This window comes from Megalobrama amblycephala, linkage group LG22 (genome assembly GCF_018812025.1).
Source record: "Megalobrama amblycephala isolate DHTTF-2021 linkage group LG22, ASM1881202v1, whole genome shotgun sequence".
NCBI lineage: Eukaryota > Metazoa > Chordata > Actinopteri > Cypriniformes > Xenocyprididae > Megalobrama > Megalobrama amblycephala.
In genome coordinates this window covers 24,919,055-24,935,075 of record NC_063065.1, presented here as the reverse complement: position 1 = coordinate 24,935,075, position 16,021 = coordinate 24,919,055, and the positions used below count along the sequence as shown (strand labels likewise).

The 16,021-nt window shown below is 36.0% G+C and overlaps 1 pseudogene; it reads right to left on the bottom strand.

The window, feature by feature from the left end:
- Positions 1–2,231: 2,231 nt before the first annotated feature.
- LOC125257741 lies at positions 2,232–15,931 on the bottom strand (annotated as a pseudogene).
- Between the last annotated feature and the right edge of the window lie 90 nt (positions 15,932–16,021).

Genomic DNA, 16,021 nt, shown 5'->3' with positions numbered 1-16,021 from the left:
CTAATCTCCACTGACTCTGAATGGAAATGGCGAATAAACACAAAACTAAAGTAATTAAACATCGTTAGAATTGATCTGACTGGATCGTGAGAGTTGGAGAAATAGATATGAGACATCTGCGATCACTCAAATAATATTAGTCTTTTGAAAAATCATCACATACAGCACGATACACAAAAGAAATCTCGTTTACTTTAGGATGGAAAATGTCAAGCACATCCTTTCAAAGAAAATCGTAGTCACCTGTGGAAGTCACCTGTAAAGGGTCTCGAGACGTATACAGTCACCTTCATCAAAGTTTATCTACGTAGCCAACCGATTCACAAACTCCTCAATCTTTTCCATCAAGTAGCTACACATAAATTCCTAAGTAATGTTTTAGAGAAGTTTCCATTAAACATTTAATAATATATTTTGTATTGGAAGGAATCGACGGTCTGTTTAAAATGGCGAAACACCTTTCTTTTACTTTCACTTTTTATCTGTGGCGAGAGATGCGCGTGATTAAACTGCTGGAGTCTCTATAATGTTGGTTAGTGTTTTAATGTCTGCACTTATTGGCAGATGACGTGTGTTTAATCGTCATTAAGGGGAAAGTTTACAATTTATAACTCCAGTCAGTTTAGTGTGCTGATAAACTCTAAACAAACATATTTATGACACGGATAATCCATTTGTAGGAGCCATAGCAGGTTATTTATACTTGTTTTAGCCAGTAGATGGCGGTGTGCACTGTGTAGTGAAAGCGGGTGATCGAGACAGGCGTGCAGGTCACCTGTGAGTCTAAGTCAGGTAATAAAAACTTCACCCTATTTTTCACATCTCACCTCCTAAATAGAATTTATCTAGCCTTGCTTCCCTTGTTTTTCAATAGGCTACTCTGAACAACTCCTTCTTTCCTTCTCTTCTTCACATAATTGACTAAGTATCCTAACTAAGCTATACACATTTTTGTGTATAGTTTCAAATAGAGCCTACATGTTCCCCCAAACTGTTAGCAATAAATTTAAAGACCTTTTTAAATTTCTTCAACAAATGAAAATATTTTGAAAATAAAACTGACACTGTTTGTTCCATAACTAAGGGCAAATTGTTCTTCCCACCACACCCCAATTGATTATAATCTTTGCTATTTGTAGAAAGTGACTCAGATGCAGCACGGCAGCACAGAATGCAAGGTATGTTTTGGTGTATGTTATATGATGCAATGTTATATTTTATGTTTTTTATATATTGTTACAGTATGTCATGGTACACTACCACTGAAATGTTTGGGCTTGGTAAGATTTTGTAATGTTTTTGAAAGAAGTCTGTTATGTTTGACTTATTTGAACAAAAATACATTAAAAATTGTAATTTTGTGAAATATTATTACAATATAAAACAACTATATTCTCTATTAATATGTATGGTAGTGTATGTTGTTTTACGATGTGTTATGTTGTATTTATAGTTATTTATGTTTGTTGAACTCATTGAAATTGTTTTTATTGTTCAGGAATAAACCCACGGTACGTGTTGAGGAACTGGATGGCCGAATCTGCTATCAGAAAAGCAGAGAAAAATGACTTTTCAGAGGTATTACTACATGTGATTTCAAACTAATATGTTGTCATGATCATGTTTATTATACATCTTAAAAAATATTTGCTATAATATATTACTTTAAAATAAAGACTTAACAATCAAACATACGAAGTATCATCTTCAGACAGTCTATTAGGGCTTGTCTTTTTCTTAGGTGACAGTATTTATGATGTGTTTCTAGGTGGCGCTGTTGCAGAAGACTCTAATGGAGCCATTTATGAATCAGGATGAGGCTGAGAGAGCTGGATATGCCAGTAAACCTCCATCCTGGGCTCAGCAGCTGAGGGTCAGCTGTTCTTCATAATCTACTCAGGGACGAATGGGAAATAAAATCACAAATTTCAGCATCATTTGAACCAAAAATATTGTTTATAACATTGTTAACACATCTAAAGATCTGAACTTCCTAATGGATGATCTGATTGGATGATGAGCCATGTTCGACATTATATATACACCCCTGTGGCTGCACAGTCTTCAGCTGTAACATACTAACATGGATGTCTTTTGTCGTTTTGCTGTTTTTGCATTTCTACAGAAAGAGCGAAAAACTTTGCATCATGCATCATCTGTTTATGCCTGCATCATACATCTCCTGTTTATTGTAAAAAGGAGAACTCAACAATTAGGCATGCCGGAATCTGTTTAACAGTTAACTTTGAAAGACCTGATTTATTATGACATTTCATTAGCAATGAAGATAAAGCACATTTGCAATACATAAAGTATATAATCTGATTAGGTGCAACATATTTACATATTTAAGTTTGGTGGTGTAATGCAAGCATATTAACAACAGAATTAAAGATGTGTGTCCTAATGTCACGCCAAGAACTGGTTTGGCGGTCAGTTCCTCAGTCCAACTGTCAATTAGCTCTTTCTGTCTTCAAGATCATTATTGACCACGCTTTTTCTGCATGGCTGTCATCAGTTCTGACATGAGGTCACCACCTGAGGGCGCTGTTAGTTGAGGTGTAGTTCTCTTTGGTGGAGGTGGAGCCACTTTTCTGACGTAGCCGGCGGATGGGTTGGCAGCCGGTGCAGGAGCTGGAGGTGGAGGCAGGGGTGGAGGTGGTGGCGGCGCTCCACCTGCAGATGCAAAGTTTTGGGGACCAGGAGGAGGTGGTGGAAAGGAGGCAATGGGGTCTGGAGGTGGTGGGGGGAGCATGTCTGCCCCGTAAGATCCAAAACTAGGTGGCGGTGGAGGAAGAAAGTCAGGGGGCAGCTCGGCATCTTCTGGAGGAGGTGGTGGAGGAGGCAGGTCATCCATGGGTGGAGGTGGGAAGGAGGATTGTGGGAATTTAGGTGGAGGAGGAAACTTGTTGACTTTGGTTGTGCTGGCAGGAGGGGCAGGAGGAGCAGGGGGAGGAGGAGGCAACATGGGGTCGGGTGGTGGAGGAGGCAGGATGTCCAGTGAAGGCGGAGGTGGTGGAAAAGATGTTTGGTTGGCAGGACCCTTCAAAAACAAACCAAATTGGCATTCAGGTGCAATTCAAACAACTCTCAAGGGACCATCACCCTTTCACTCTTGTGAAAAAGTAGTGTGCTTGATTGTACTGAATGAGCTCTTGAAGTAAACTTTAAATCTTTAAAGTATATTTAAAAAAAAAAAATACTTGCAGATAATATAATATTAATTAAATTAAAGGCCACTTGCAATAAGTGCACTTAAAAATACAAATTGTACTCTTTTTAACTGTTTCTAACACAGTTAAAGGGTTAGTTCAACCAAAAATGAAATTTCTGTCATTAGTTACTCACCCTCATGTTGTGCCAAACCTGCAAGACTTTTGTTGATCTTCGGAACACAAATTAAGATATTTTTGATGAAATCCGAGAGGTTTTTTTTTATCTCCCATAGAAAGCAACGAAATTACCACATTCAAGGTCGGGAGAAATAGTAAAGACACTGTTAAAATATTCAATGTGTCTGCAGTTGTTCAACCTTAATGTTATGAAACAACAAGAATACTTTTTGTGCACAAAAACAAAACAAAATTACTTTATTCAACAATTTTTCCTCTTCCCCGTCAGTCTCATATGCAGTTGGTGCAGTGAACGCAGTGCAGAGCTTTTCGTGTTTACGTTCATACACCAACTCAGGATTGGCCGACGCTGTTCACGTGAGCAGCACGACACATGCTGACGCAGGAGCCGGCCACGTAGAACTGACTTAAAACACAGAAGCTCTGCACTGCGTTCACTGCGGTAAATGCATATGAGACTGACAGGAAAAATTATTATTTTGTTTTGTTTTTGCACACAAAAAGTACTCTTGTCGCTTCATAACATTATGGTTAAACCACTGTAGTCACGTTGACTATTTTAACAATGTCTTAACTACTTCTCTGGACCTTGAATGTGGTAATTTCGTTGCTTTCTATCATTGGATTTCATCAAAAATATCTTAATTTTTGTTCCAAAGATGGTTTTGCAGGTTTGGAATGACATGAGGGTGAGTACGTAATGACAGAGATTTCATTTTTGGTTGAAATAACCCTTTAAAGGTTTTTCTTCATTACTAAGGAAACTGATAGATTGAGATGTACCATTGTGTCCTTTGTAGGCTGAGGAGCGTGTCCATTTGCAGCTTTGACTGAAAGATAAAGAAAAATGTCATCAAAATCCTTTTACATATTAATATATCAAAATGTATGATGCATTATATAATGATCTATTTAGTTCATTATCTCTACCTTTAGGTTTAGGGGAGGGTGTCGATGCACTGGAGGAGGCCTGGATAGTGCGGTTAGCCCAGGTTGCAGAGCCTGAGGCTTTCCTCACAGCGGTCTTGTAGTTTTCATATAACTGCTTACCATACTATGAAAAAATCATGACAAAACAAGACCGTTAATAAGGTAGAATAACTTAATGCTTTTGACAAAGTAGACAGCTCACAATAGGACTCCCAATAGAGCTACAATTTAAAGTACATTTTTGCATCGTAAATTACAATTTATAATGGCAATTTTTACTTCAAAAAGTTAATTTTGCTTCATTTTGTGTTTATCATACAATCATTTTCTACTTTATAAGTGTTTTGGCAAAAAATGTATGGTGTGTGGCTTGATTTCTACTCACCTTTGCAATCCGTATCCCAGTCACCCACAGAGTCATGCTCAACTCATCATCACAGCACAGATATTTGATGTATTGTGATTATTTCTGAATCTGAGGATGCTGAAAGCAGATCACAGAAACCATATGAACATGACACAAACCTGATATATACATCTGAGAAGGCTGAGATCATTTATTTTGTCATTCCCTGCAGATTTTTGGAACCACTTATTATTTTTTAATCTAATGTGTTTATAAAGGGTTGGTTAACAACTTATATAAATTAGTTCATGATTTTCTAATATTAGTTTTTCCCCAAATAGACAGTTGATGTTGTTAACATTGATTTGCTTACAGATGTTGATGATTGAGCTGCAGTTGCATAGCAGAGCCAGTAGATGGCAGACTAAAATCACAATTTGATTGCCAATGCCCCTCTACTGCCACACTTTAGGATTAAATATTGCTAAAATGGACCTAAACAATGTTGTTCTCTATTATAATGAATTATTGCATGCATGCAAAGAGTGCATGCCCTTTTTCTGTTGGAGTCTAGTTTTCATTTTGCATCTGCTACATTTATTGCATTTTATCATGCGTTTACATTAATTGCTTGACAAACACAAAAACAGCCCATCCTAACCTAAACAGCCTGAAACACCCTTAATGGTTTGATGATTTGTCACGTTTTTTAACAAGAGATCAGCACATCAGTGAATCTGGTTTTGCTATTATCCTACAAGGTATATTTGTTGCCTATGTGTTGATGTTGGTAAAATAGCTTTTTATAGTTATCATTACTTTGTTCAAAACAAGTCTTTAGCTAGTCATATTCTTTCCATGCCTCATTTTTAATTTGGTAGAACAATAACCCAGAGAGTGTAAACTGTTGAGGTATTCTGAATTGTGTGCAAAGGTTTTAATTACAGGACGGCTCTGCCAACTGCAAAGTCTGAACATAAAAATAACCAGAAAAAATGTTTTGACCTTTCACTACTTGTGGCAGGCTACTAAACCATAGTATCTTGTTAAAATTATAGACATAATATTAATTTGTAAAGGCGTGAGAGCCATGATAGCAGCACGTGAGCTAGTTTTAAACTGGTTGCATTTCTGGCGTGCATAAAAATATACTGTATACAGGTGGCTGTGGGTGCCACAGGGCTCGCTCTCAGGCCCACTGTAGTTCTTCACACAAGATGTAGCAACTTCTTTACCAGATGTAGAAAGTTTACACATCAGTTATTTTAGTAACTCTTTTTCCTTGTTGCTGTGTAATTAAGTACTGAGTAATATTAAAACTACAGCCCATAAGCTTTGCGTCTTTGTCGCCATCTCTGTTTGAAATGTGCAATTGCAGTTATTTGTGTAATTATTTTCTTTATGTGGGTTGTGCATCGGCACGGCTCCTCAGCGCAGATGAATCTAATGTTTTGAGGTGTAGCTATGTGTGAGCTGTCAGTCAACACATCAGTGTGGATCTTCACCGTACATCATAATTACAGATACTGTGTCTTGTATGTCCAAAATAAGAGTTTCACTGGAAAATGTCATCTGAAGAAGTAACATGTCATCCACTTTTGATCTGACCAAAAAAAAAAAGTTTTACAATAAATCGCATAACCAATGGTGCAAATTATTATTGTTATACTTTGTTATCGAATTGTTAATGTTAAAAACATCAACATTGCGTGACTATGTGTTTGTAGTGTGTATTAGTGTTTTCCATAACTGTATGGATTAAGTGAAAACGTGTGCTACTGTTACCTTATTACCCAATGATCCACTGAAATGTCTTACCTGTCCAGCAGAAAAATAGCCATCTCTGCATCAGTTTTAAACCCTTTTAAATCACGGAGGTCACGCCACCTTTCAAAACCCCTGCCGACATTTATTCTTGTTTTCGCATGGGCCTGATCGCTTTCCCTTTTTTTACTGTAGGCTCTCTGCAGTCTGAAGTCTTCTACGTTTTACCACAGTTGTCGATGATGATTGTCATTTTGAACTGTCTGGATTACAAGCCACAATCTCAAGTTTAAATACATTCCAAGAAGAGGCTACAAATGATCCGCCACCTGCAGCATCCTCACATGCGATAGTCTACTAGCCGGGACTCCTTTCTGTTTACAGACGCGATGTAAAGACGTTAAGACAAACATCAGCAAACTTCTATTTCTCGCGGAAACCTACCAGTACCACTCGATTTAGAAAACATTATTACTAGCTTACTGTTGTGAATCGGGCTAAGGTAAGGAGATAGATTTGAACACTGATTGGATATGTACTTGCTCAATAAGTGATTTTGATCATTTTTAACCAAAAAAAAGTTACGGACTGTAGCTTTAATAAACATCATGTCCTTACTATAGGTTTACTGTTAGGGTTTGGTTTATTGTTCGTTGCTTGTAGTTATGCTGTTATTACTACAGAAAGTAGATGTAACAAGGACACTGTAAAATAAAGTTACCATTATATTTTATAAGATGCTGTTTTGTATAAACTATAAAATACTGTACCATTTCTTGAATTTTTCCTCTTGCTATCTAAGAAAGATTCACCTTCTGTGTATCTTCAAACCCCCATCCCTTATGTTTCATGTTCCCACAGCTAATGCTAGCTCTCATCCACGCACGCTAAACAGGAAAAGTTTTTCCTCAACCACTTCCTGCGTTCTAGAAGTTCAATGCAACACATTGGCTTTTATCTTTGTGGGTAGTCATTTGGCTAATTATTATATATTAAAGCACCAGGCATAAAAGAAGCACACACCTTGAAATAATTATTGTACAATTCGTGTTTAGCAGCCAAGGGTTTTGGATTACACCTACCAGCTTGAGTAGTGGTTTTTGAGTGGACACTTATGAAAGAGAAGCAAGCAGATTTATGGTGCGTAAATATCAGATAGTGCCTGGAGTACCTAAAGATACCTTGTTATTATGGCAAATTACTTAAAAAGCTGAGGTTGCACCTTAACACTGGCCCGAGACTAGTTTTACCATTTAGTCATTAAATAGGAATATCATTTGGGGATGTAGTTTTGGATCAGTGGAGGATTTTGAAGGGTTGCAGAAAGGTCATCTTCAAGGTCCTAACCCTGTCACACTATTGCACCACTCCAGGACGCTGAGGGGAAATAGATGCTATTTAAAGGGACATAATTTACAGCTTCTTTTGCTTTTAAGCCTCATGTCTTTTATGTCTGCTTTCATGTCCATGACTAGCCTACTGCTGATAGAGCAGCATTTTGTTACGGAAATGATGAGGATTCACTTTATGTCCCAAAGTTCAGAAGCACCATGAAAACCTCTGTTTGGGTTTTTAAAAATATCCAACATCAAAATTCAGCATATTTCATGGAAAGAGAAGTGTTAATATGTATTCTCATCATCAGAATAGTTTTGCGTATGAGAAGTTAAAAATAGACACTGAAATAATAAATTAGATGGTATTAGGCTTGGAACACTTTTTTGCTCCTTTTTACACAAAGTGTGTAATATTTTCCCCCAAAATTTCAATTAAACCAGTGTTGCAGAATGTTTTAAAGGAGAAAATTAGCTTAAAACCTAAAACTAGACTTGTGACTACAAAACCATCATAATGACCTTGTGAAAAAGAAGTACACTTTAGCATACTTTTCAAAAAGGAAAGAAAATATAGAAAAATTACAGAAATAATGTACTTTAAAACAATTGACTTGAGTGTAAAACTGAATGTAATATTCCGGACATTTAATTGCATATTAATAGCAATTAAATTAAATGTATTATGGTTAAAATTTGTATTAAATGCAATTAGTTGAACTTTAGTGTTAATGGTCAACTAAAATATATTTTAATTAATTTATTTATTTTGAATCTTGCATGTTGCATTTCCTATATTAAATGTATCTGTAATTACACATTTGAAATGAAATGGCAATTTAGTACATTTAAAATATTAACTTTAAATGTAATACAGAATAACCGGATAACACAACCGTTAAAAATAATCAAGTACTTTACATGTGCTTTAGTATGTTAGTCAACACATCAAAATAAGTGTACTTCTTTAAAGCATGACAATTGATAATTAAAATATGATTTTAAATGTCTTTATTCTAAATCTTTTAATTTGACATTATTGCAAAGTGCACTTTTTTAAAAGTGAACTTAACACACTTAAAAGTACACTTAAATGGCCTTTTGTTTAATTAATATATTACCTGCAAGTAGTTTTTTTTTTTTTTAAATATATGTTTAAGATTTAAAGTACACTACAAGTGCACGTTCAATAGAATTAAGTGCACTTCATTTCAAGGGTGGGCTGTTTGTTTTACTTTATTCATCCTTGTCACACTATAAGTTTCTGCTCCAAACTCAGTGTTGAAGTTAAAGTGAGAGCTTCACCATAACGGGACACTGTACCTTGAGAATGAAGCAGTGGTCTGTTGGGGCTTTGTATTTGTTCCTATATTCTTTGCAGTAGTAGACGTTCACATTGTCAAACTGCACCAAACACACAAGATCCCGTGATGCCTGATGGAGAGAAAACCCCATAATGCACTGAAATTTAGTTTCTTGACATTTTCACCAAGCCAGTTATTATTTAGGTTTAGTGATGAAGTGTTCATTTAAATAGCAACCTGATGTACAATAAGGGAGGATTTGTCTGAACTCAAAATACTCCGTATGTTTTACTGTCTGGGTTGCCTGATCTGACCTTTGTCTTGCCTTTGGGTGAGTAATACAATCCAGAGGCTCGCAGCAGGAAGTAGCGCTGTTTCCAAGATTTCTTGCCATCCTCCTTCAGATACAGAACGCCCTCAAGGTCAGGCACAATGACGGAGGCTCCACAAAAATTCTCCTGTACCCAGAAATACAGAACCAGACATAAAGACTTTCATCATTCACTTACACTCGTGTCATTCATGTCGACTTTCTGTTCACCGCACTGGAACGACATGAGGGTGAATAAATGATGATAACATTTTCATGTTTGGGTGAAGGTTGTTTAGACCTGCATTTCTCGTTTAAATGGCTTCAATTATGACATTAAATCTGACTCCATTCAATACTTTTGATGAATGTCTACATCTGTAAATTGATATAAAATCTCTCAATTATAACAAAAGTTAAAGCCAGACGCACCTCCAGAAGTTGTTCTTTGTCTTTTTCTTTCATGTCCATTAGAGATTTCTTATCCTTTTTCCACATATAAAATATCTGTAAAAGAAATTGAAATGGACTTCATTTTAATCAGCATTCAACAAAATTTCAATAATTATTTTTTAAGTAAACATTTTGGTCTACACTTAAGAAGTCTTGTAGACTTCTTCCATTACAGAAGTCTGTCAATGTGCTGAGTTTAACTGTTTTCTAATTTCTCTTCCATTTTTTTTTTAATTGTACTAGAAATAGGGAAGTCAGAGAACAGTTTTTGCATGGGAAATATCACAGTTCTGTAGGCAGAGGAAACAATATACTGTAAGTGAAAGGCATTACTTTTAGCGCTTTTGTATTTTACTTTAATATTATCAGAAGCTGTAATTCAATGTGTATTGGCAAGAAGCACAAATAGCTGTCCAAACACTTGCCTGAGGGTTTCTGAACACTTCATATTTGTCTTTTTTCTCCTGAAAAATCACTTTGTTTTCACTGTCCCTGGTCCATGTAGAAAGAGGATCCACTAGGTTCTCATGGTCCTCAAACCCCCGCTCTGTGGAAAGTTCAAACTCAATTCAAATGTCATCATTTTTGTCCATACTGCATTTTCCTGTTTTCATAAATGAATATTGATCATCAATATTGCCCCTTTGAACTTATGCACAGTTTGTGTCAAGATTGATTTAACAGACAATTTTATCCAAAGCTACATGAATAAAGTCATACATTTGTGTGTTCTCAGGGAACTGAACCATGATCTTGGGTTTACCTTGCAGCTACAAGCACTGATGGAAAACAGTGTTTTCATTTAGTTGCACACACATGCATACATAGTTCAATCATAAAGCTCTTCCGAGCAGCTTATTGGTTCTTCCAGCTATATGGCAAAAAGCCAGATGTTTTTGTTCTATCTATGTGACCTATTATTTTCCATCCAGACTTGGCTCAACTAAGTGCAGCGCGCCATGGGAATTTACAGTCAAAATACAGTAAAAAATACAGTAAAAATACAGATTTTAATAGTAAAAGTAACTTCAGTACCAAATGGGAGGCCTTTAATATCTGAACTTCCCATTGCTAATCTGTATTCTAATAAGCATAAAAGTACACAACAAACACAAATATAGAATAGAACTTCCTCTGAAATTTCATCTGAACTTCCTTTTAAAGCTGTAAGGTAGCTTGACAACTGGATTGAAGCTGAAAATATTAACAGAAATATAATAGCAAATAAAAAATAAAAATATAAAAATACAAATAAATAAATAAATGCAGTTTTTAAAAATAATTTAAAAAAATAACTTGATAAATGTTTATCATAAACTTAATAAGCGAATGAGAGTTTTTACTGTGTGCAGCTCTCATTGCATTGATGCCAAACTAGACACTGTGTTCTTATCTGTACTGCTGTCTGTAACCTCTCAGGTTCTCAGTTATAGACTGAATACACTGATTAAAAACTGGAATGAAGAGAGCTTATGGGTGGTCTGACGTTTACTGTGGTTATATACTGGCATTCACAGGCAATAAATGGAAGTCATTTTCCCTGAGCATATATATGATTTCCTGTGTCCTTCAACTCGATGAGAGCTCACTAATGGATGGGAGTAGATAGTGTGAAAATATGTTTGTGAAGAGAAAGAAACAACAAGACAGTATGTAAGTATCTGCCTTTGGATGTGTGAGACTTATGATTCATTACCACTATAGACAAATAACTAAGAATAGAAAAGCGTGGTAAACCATAAAACCATTTGCAATATCATATTGCAATGTTTTATACAGCTAAAAATGACTGAAAGCGGACGACTGTCAGCAAGAGGTTGAATCAAAGATGGAAACTAAAGGCTGAATCTATTTGCATGTAGTTCTTTAATCAAATCAAACTCTAAATTATACTTCTTCAGGATATCAGTGTAACCCTCTACCCAGGTCCTACTCGCCCCGCTCGGGCCTCGAATTTGGGTCTCCGCCATGAAAGTCGGACGCTCTAACAAGGAGGCTAAAGGCTACAACCTCTAGCATCAGTCTCTGGAGCATCTCTTGAGATCAGAGGAGTGAGGTTTACTTGCACAGCAACTACTAGCTGGCCTCCGTTACATCAGGAAACAAAAAAGCAAAGAACAGAACAACTACTTATAATAGATGAGATCTGACTAAGACTGAAACAAACACAGAGCTATAAATACACAGAGAAACGCTTGGGACTAAACAAGATAATTAACTAGACACAGGTGAACACATGAGGACAAAACAAAAACCATGATAATTGATGAACTGCTGAACAGGGAACAGCGCAAATCAAACAAGATCATGATTAAAACCAAACTTAAACCAAGAACAGATTAAACAATGACACCAGAAACCAGACATATTCAATTTACAAATGACAGTGAGTGACCACTCCTTCATCTGTGTGTGTCAGAGCTGTTTAGATGTTCCTCATCAGTACTTTTCTCATGATCAAAAGTCACTCACTGTAGGAAACCTCATCATGCGAGGATGATGCTTCTCTAAAATGAACTTGGGTATAAGGGTTTCCACACATATAAAATCTAAATGATATCAGACTTTGAATGTCTTTTAAATCATTAAGTGACAAACATTTTCGGCATTATCAGGTCTTTGTAGCAATTACTGATAAACTGAGACATGAGGGGAAAAAAAAACAAAACAGTAAAATAATGAGATTTAAGGATAAAATTTAATAGGTCATCATATAAAACAATATAAAAAAAATAATTTGATGAAATCATCTTTGTCACTCTTTGCTGGTAACACAAACATTTAAAATACTCTTCTGTAATCACAATCTTGTAAATCTATAAACTCTCTAAACTCTGTCATTTTTCCTAAATAATAAATTACTTATATACACTGTCTATATCTTGTTGACTAACATATCAACGTTGTAATTTTGTAATTTCATGTCACTTTCAGTGTATTTTCAGTGCTTCCCACTGGTTTGAAATATACTTGTGGTGGTAGCCAGGTGAAAAATCCTCCTATTACCCATGACACAAAAATGGTCTACTACATGTGACAAACAACAAATAATGTGTGATTTTTAACAATATTTTTTATTTATTGAAATTCATTTTAATTACATGCTAACATTATGTATTATTATGCAAAATTACAACATTTAGAGTTCTCCTTGTCCTTGCTGTGTCAAATAGTGTCTCTCTCAGTGAATGGGACACAGATTTCAGTCATAGAACCAGTACGTTATTAGAAGCATAGATATTTATGGTTAGGCGTCTCGCAGTGAACGCGCCTGATGCTCGTGAGGTGAGCGCGCTCGCGCAGCTCGAAGTGCTGAAACAGACGCGTCGAGTGAGCGGTGCTTTACAACAGGTTCCTTTAGTCATAGAAATAATCTTAAACAAGATGTCCGAGATTATTGCTTGCTCTATCAGCATGTTGTCTCTTTTTCTCTTTTTATCGTTCCGATTATTGTTTATGCATCATTTAATTCATAAAACGATGTGTAGTCTATCTGGACGCTAATGAGTGTTATTTGTAATAATAATAATAATAATAATAATAGTAATAATAATTTATATTCCCAAAAATAACTGGTCATGTCTAAACCCATCTTTCACACACTAAAGCACATGTGAACAGGTGATGATGTTGAGGATATTTTCTTAGCACAGTTTGGGCCCCTTTAATGGACCATGCATGAAGCGTTCTTTAGAATGTCCGCAATAATACAAACTAGCTGGAAAACTTCTGGTGAAATGTCACTTGTTGGTGTATCGCTACCACAGGACATTAAAGATAGCTTTAACGGCTTTAATAGTGTAATGCTTAGTTTATAATCAGAATATAGTCACTTAAATACTAAAGCATCAACACACTGTAAATTAAGGATTTATTATGCACAGATTCATTGAACAAAATAAGAGTTTTCACAAGTGTGCTGAATTCATTGATCTTGAGCTGCACTGACTGACAGCTGCTGTGAGTATAAAGGGAGAACACTTTCTGTGTAATTCATGCTCAAGAAAAGTTATTGTTTTTCATGAGACTGTGAGTACTTCATACATCACCTTGACAACGTTTATTTTTAAACCGATTGATTTCATAATGTTTAATATTTATTCAAAAGCGAAACATGAAAAAAATATTACAGGAAATGTCTTAAATGAGTCAATAAATGGTCCTCTGCCGCCATCTGCTGGAAAAGTGGTAATTAATGTGATTTTTATTTTTAACTGATAGTGTTTTCTATCAAATGTTGTATTTCCAACATCTTGAAACATTCAGTTTTACAAATCCAGTAGTGCCTTTGGGATGTGCTGGAACTGGAGTTTTGTGGCATGATGGCTGAAAATGAAATTTTCATAGAAGAAAAAAAATAAAAAGATTTAAAAAAGACAAAAACTCATTGTTCAGACCGAGAAGAATGACTCTGTGTAGCTGTCCAGAGAGACAAGATATCACCTGAGTGAATTTTAGGAGCATTAGAGATGGGCAGGATGGGGTGCTTTCTAGTGTGTGAAAGAGAGGTTTAAACATATTATATATAAACATTATATTTTTCGAATAGAAATTATTATTATTATTATTATTATTATTATTATTAATTTAAACAACACATTAGCATCCAGATGGACTATAGTTTTATTACAGTTTTTTACGATTGCTTACACACTAAAATTAAACTTTTCCCACAATTAGCAAAACCTTACACTCAAGGAGCAAAACACAAAGCTAGATTTGCACAACTATAAGCACATTCTCAGCCTCACACTTTTTGCAAAACACTACACACATTGGTGTGTGTAGTGTCACATCGCGGTGGTAACATCCCAATGTATGTTGCAATCACGCAGAAAGTGGTCCTCCAACTGCATGCCAACTTAGGCTCTTATAACACGGCCCACATATTCACATTTTAGACAGACTGCACAAAATCGTCACAGCAGAAGACCAAATGGATGCAGAGCAGATGAGATACATTGTCATATGGGACAATGTAAATTTCCACCCATCTGCCCTGGTAAAAAAACTGGTTTCATTAGCATCCACAATTTTCACTCCAATACATCCCACCATACTGTCCCTTCCTTAAACCCATTGAGGAGTTTTTTGTTTGTTTGTTTGTTTGTTTGTTTGTTTGTTTGTTTGGCATGGAAGGTTTACAATCTCCACCCCTGTGTCAGGATGTGCCTCATTCAAGCCATGGAGAAGGCCTGACCGAACTGATGCAGGATCTGTGCAAGGATGGATTCACCTTTCAAGAAGATTCTTCCCTCACTGTCTTGTGTGAAAGGACATCGCCTGAGATGTGGATGAAGCGCTATGGCCAGATCCAGCTAGGCCAAGAGATGATGCTTTGGTGTTTTGTCTCCACAAATATTTTTGTTCGTGTAATATATTATATTTAGAATATGTTCTAATTTTCAGTGCAAAATTTAATGCATTGATGTATTGAATGGTTTTACAATGTGGTGAGAAATAAATATTTTCATCAATGTGCAGTACTGATCTTGTGTTTATATATATATATATATATATATATATATATATATATATATATATATATATATTCATGTACTTTACTCTAACAATATCTCTGAAAAAATCAAACCCAGACTATATAATTAGAAAAGTATAAAAGTTACAAGTGTTTAAGATTGAGCACAGCAGTGTGTGAATGAATCAAACAGAATCAGAATGTATGAACCATGTGTGTTCCTTACGGTGTCAAAGTTGGGTTTTGTTAAATTAATGTAAAGTTTTGAATGAAGTGTTTAATTTTGCAAATGATCTGAAGTGTTGTGCTACTTTGGTGTAGGGTTGTGTTAATTGTGTGTAGTGTTTTGACAAACCGGACCCTGTTTTCAAAATTGTGCTTAAGCAGATTATTTCTATGACTAAAGGAACCTGTTGTAAAGCACCGCTCACTCGACGCGTCTGTTTCAGCACTTCGAGCTGCGCGAGCGCGCTCACCTCACGAGCATCAGGCGCGTTCACTGCGAGACGCCTAACCATAAATATCTATGCTTCTAATAACGTACTGGTTCTATGACTGAGAGAAGCGCATCATCTGCAGGAACATTGACATTTCTCTGTTCTTGATCAGCTTCATCTGCCAGTTTATGCCTCGCTCTTAATAACTCTGCTGCCGCCATGTTTCCAACACCTGGCCCCGCCTTAATGAAGTGATTGACAGGGCGGGGCGGGGACTTGATCGGCTGGAAATGCATTTTCAAATCCACATT